Source organism: Oreochromis aureus, linkage group 1 (genome assembly GCF_013358895.1).
Source record: "Oreochromis aureus strain Israel breed Guangdong linkage group 1, ZZ_aureus, whole genome shotgun sequence".
In the NCBI taxonomy this organism is placed as follows: domain Eukaryota; kingdom Metazoa; phylum Chordata; class Actinopteri; order Cichliformes; family Cichlidae; genus Oreochromis; species Oreochromis aureus.
Genome location: NC_052942.1, coordinates 6,824,485 through 6,829,781, shown reverse-complemented (window position 1 = coordinate 6,829,781; position 5,297 = coordinate 6,824,485).

The window sequence follows — 5,297 nt, the reverse complement described above, 5'->3', positions numbered from 1 at the left end:
ATTTCAATATTAATAGTATTTTACAGTGTCTCTGGTAAATTGCAGCATTTCTGCTATGTTGTACTGTTTTTCTAAATCATAGTATTTCTGTAATGTTTAAGAATGTTTGGGTAAATATATTCTTTCTGTTATCTTATACTATTTCTCCTAAATTCTTGTATTTTTGAGAAGTTATCGTGTTTCTGGTAAGTTACAATATTTCTGCTAAGTTCTGCTATGCTATTGTATTTCTGCCAAGTATTATGTTTCCTCTAAGATATTACAGTTCTGCTAAGTTACTACATTTTAGCAAAGTTCCTTTGCTTCTGCAAAGCTTTTACAAATTCTGCAACTTTTCAGCTTTTTCTGCTAGTTTCAGCAGACAGCTTCAGCATTACAGCATCCACACTGCATTTTCGCAGGAAATGCAAATTTTTCTAGTTCTTTATTATACTTTATTATTATTCTAGTTGCAACTTTTTGTACTTTTTTGGCACTTAACTACTTCCACAATTTTCAACCGATTTTTACCGTTCAAATTTTAAACTATTCTGCTATTTCTGCTAATGTGCGCTATGACTTTTGGTATTTTTAACTGTTATACTTTTTAAAATATTACGTTTTTTTCCTTTAATTTGTCCCATTGAAATGAATGGGAAACTTCCGCAATTCTGCTAAAACTTACTCTTTTTTGAAACTTAACTACTTTGTCATACTTTCGCCTAGAACAACCATTCAAATTTTAAAATGTTCACAAATTATTGGGCTATTCATGAATGATTCAGCTTTTTCATATCTGTTACCGTTTTCATCTTATCCCTCTTTAAGTTTTGAGTTTCATCTTTGTGATTTTTCACAAAATACATGCGTTGTTATGGTTGCTATGCACTTGGTTCTAAGTGAGCCACTGTACCTTTGGCAATTTTCTCTTCATGTCCGAACAACTTCTTGCTACTCGCTCAATTTTCACTCAACCCACACAAATTATACATCAAAACGTAGGTATTTTTGCTGGCTTTCAGAAAATGTCACTATCATGGTTGTGAGATTTATAGAATTTTGGCAAATCTCCTCAGACCAACACAAAGTCAGAAAACTCTCCATAGAAAGTCAATGGAGAGTTTGTTCAAAATCATCGCTTGATTTCTCTAATGAGAGGCATATTCAAATCGTCATATCTCCTTAACGAAGCGAAGTTAAAACATGAGGCTTGTCCCGTATATCTTCAGACACTCCTGACGCTCACAATTCAAGAATTTTTTTCTCACCTATTACCGTTCTGAAATGAGTTAGACTTGTTTGAGGGTAGGAAATTTGTCCCTCGCTCAGATTTCTTCAGCTTTCAAACTCTGGAAATGAACCACTTTTTTCTCTCGTCATATCTTTTTGATAGATTTCCACAAAGACCTGAAAATTTCCATGACTGTTCACCAAAGCCTGCTGTCTCTTACGGTGAAAGAATGATATCGATACTCCAAATAGATTTAGAGTTAGAAAGCGTTGTTTGAGGGCAGGTCAAGGCAGTTTTTGCTTCGCCTCTACTCAGTTATGGTGCATTACAAGTCAAATATCTTTAATAATTCATATTTTAATGATAAATTGTTAACACTTGAAGATTCCCCCATCTCTTCTGAACAAAACGGTGTAAGAATGACTGTTCTAGCCCCTACGGTTAGGAAATTATGGCCATTTGTTTGAGAGGAATCCTCACTATGAGAAATACACTGCAGAAATCCTGTCTCTCTCTGTGCTGAGTGTGTAAAAACGGCTGCACCTGTTTTGGCGGGAAAAAGTACACAGCCTCTCTGATTGGTGGATTCAAATTTAGCAGCTCCCAGGCTGCTTGACTGACCTAGAAACTTGCTTGTCTCTCCCTGTGTGTGTGTGTGTGTGTGTGTGTGTGTGTGACAGAGAGAGAGAGAAAGGGAGGGCGAGAGAGAGTTTTTATGGGAGCATCTTATTATATGATTTAAATTCAATATATTTAGACTGGTTGACTGAATTTGGTCCTGTGTGTGTCTCTCTGTGCATGTGTTTCCATATGTGTCCATATTTGTGATTGTGTCACTGTTATACTTTTTTTTGCTGATTTTTTCATTTAACAATTACATTTGAGGGACCCTTAGCATGTTCAGGATTCTTTCAGCTGTCCATTTTGCTTTTCCAATTTTTCTATTTAAGTTATTACTATTGTGTTGAGTCATAGCATTTCTGCTGCTTTTCAGTATTTGTGCTAAATACAGCATTTCTGCAAAATCATACTATGTCTGCTATTTTATGAGATTTGTGCTAAATACAGCATTTCTGCTAAATCATACTCTTTCTGCTTTTTCATAAGATTTGTGCTAAATATAGTGTTTCTGCTATTTCTGCCAAATTTAGTATTTTTGATTAATTAGGGTTTTCCTACCAAATCATAGTACAGTTTTACTGCTTTTATAGGATTTTAAGAGGATATTTATATTGCTTAATATAGTATTTCTGATTTTTATAGGATTTGTGCTTAATATAGTTTTTCTAAAAATGTAGTATTTATGCTTAATCATACTATTTCTATATATTTCTGCCAGGTCCCCAGGCAGCTAATCCTCTGTGAGGACTGATACATACAAATACATATCAGGCCTGCACGGCTTCCCAGCCAGCCAATCATATCTGGGGTCTGCCCTTTCTTCTCTCGTCATATCTCAGCGACAGATGTACAAAGAGCAATGCAAATCACAGTCAAAGTACACGAAAGTACGCTGATTCACCCAGTACAAGAATTATGCTTCTAGTCCACCTAGTTTTTGAGTTACACGACGTTTTGTAACTGCAAAAAGCGGCGTTTTTTCCTCTCACCGCAATCTGATTCTGACTGCTCATCACCCTGTTTTCCAGGCGCTCGCTCTCTTTCCCAGTGGCGCAGTTGGTAATGACACAGGTCTGCAACCCAAAGGTCATGGGTTCAATTACACCTTGGGCAACATGTGTTTTTTCCTACAAATTAATACACTATCACAGACGACTAATTCATATTCATCATTTATTACCATTCTGCAAACTTTTATGATTTTAGCAGCTTTTCTAATATGGACCTCAGATTCTTGTTAACACTCCATGGCAGAAATACTGTTCCCTTTAGGCTCTGTGTGTGTGTGTGTGTGTGTGTGTGTGTGTGTGTGTGTGTGTGTGTGTGTGTGAGAGAGAGAGAGCGGCGAGCGAGAGAGAGCCTTTGATGGGAGCATCTTATTATATCACTTAAATTCAATATATTTAGACTGGTTGACTGAATTTGGTCCTGTGTGTGTCTCTCTGTGCATGTGTGTTTCCATATGTGCCCATATTTGTGATTGTGTGACTGTTATACTTTTTTTGCTGATTTTTTTTTTTTTTCAATTAACAATTAGATTTGAAGGACCCTTAGCATGTTCAGGATTTTTCCAGCTGTCCATTTTGCTTTTCCAATTTTTCTATAAGTTATTACTGTTGTGCTAAGTCATAGCATTTCTGCTGCTTTTCAGTATTTGTGCTAAATACAGCATTTCTGCTAAATCATACTATTTCTGCTATTTTATGAGATTTGTGCCAAATACAGCATTTATGCTAAATCATACTATTTCTGCTATTTCATAAGATTTGTACTAAATATAGTGTTTCTGCCAAATATAGTATTTCTGCTTAATTATAGTATTTCTGCCATTTTATAGTATTTGTGCTAAAACATAGTATTTCTACTAAATGTAGTATTTATGCTTAATCATACTATTTGTATATATTTCTGCCAGGTCCCCAGGCAGCTAATCCTCTGTGAGGACTGATACATATAAAATTTACATATCAGGGCCTGCACAGCTTCCCAGCCAGCCAATCATATCTGAGGTCTGCCCTTTCTTCTCTCGTCATATCTCAGCGACAGATGTACAAAGAGCAATGCAAATCACAGTCAAAGTACACCACAGTCCACTGATTCACCCAGTACAAGAATTATGCTTCTAGTCCACCTAGTTTTTGAGTTACACGACGTTTTGTAACTCCAAAAATGGCGTTTTTCGCCTCTCACCGCAATCTAATTCTGACTGCTCATCAACCTGTTTTATTAGTATTTCTGCTGAAACATAGTATTTCTACCAAATGATAGTATTTCTGTCAAATTACAGTGTTTGTGCTAAAACATAGTACTTTTTTAAAATTTCAATATTAATAGTATATTACAGTGTCTCTGGTAAATCGCAGCATTTCTGCTATGTTGTACTGTTTTTCTAAATCATAGTATTTCTGTAATGTTTAAGAATGTTTGGCTAAATATATTCCTTCTGTTATCTTATACTATTTCTCCTAAATTCTGGTATTTTTGAGAAGTTATCGTGTTTCTGGTAAGTTACAATATTTCTGCTAAGTTCTGCTATGCTATTGTATTTCTGCCAAGTATTATGTTTCCTCTAAGATATTACAGTTCTGCTAAGTTACTACATTTTAGCAAAGTTCCTTTGCTTCTGCAAAGTTTTTACAAATTCTGCAACTTTTCAGCTTTTTCTGCTAGTTTCAGCAGACAGCTTCAGCATTACAGCATCCACACTGCATTTTCGCAGGAAATGCAAATTTTTCTAGTCTTTATTAGTGTGAATGCTTGTAAAAGCATTCACAGTATTGTTGTTGTAATATTTATTATTATATCATATTCCGTACGTTTTTTGGCATCTAACTCCTTCAAAACCGTTCAACTTAGAAAAACCATTCAAACACCGTTAGATTCCTCTTCTTTTGGACATGACTGCTTCTACTTTTCTCATTTATAACATTTATATTTTTAAAATTATTCAACTTTTTTCAACAAAAATTTCCCATGTATTTCAATGAGGAGACCCTTCAAATCCTCATTCAACTTACTCATTTTCAAACTGTATCTACTTCAACATACGTTGACATAGAGCCACCATTGAAACTTTAAAACGAAGACAAGACATTCAACTATTCAACTTGTATTTATCTTTTCAATATCTGTTATACTTTTCTTCAGTTCCAGTTTAAGTTTCATGATGTTTTTCAGCCGTTTCAGAGTTTATAATGGGTGTGTATGGGACGGAATGTTGGGGCTAGAGTGAGACAGCTCAACTGCTAGAGTGAGAGGAGCGAAAAAATTAATCTTAAAATCTTTTTTAAAACTGCTGCTGTGTCCGCAGCGTTTGCTCTACAGGTATGATTTTACCCTCAAAACGTAGCCATCGCTGTCCTCTTTCATCCAATGTGTTTACTATTGTACTAGGTGTTATGGTTCTTTCATAAATGTCACCAAAGCACAGACTCCTCCTCCAACTCCTCCATAGACTCCAATGTTA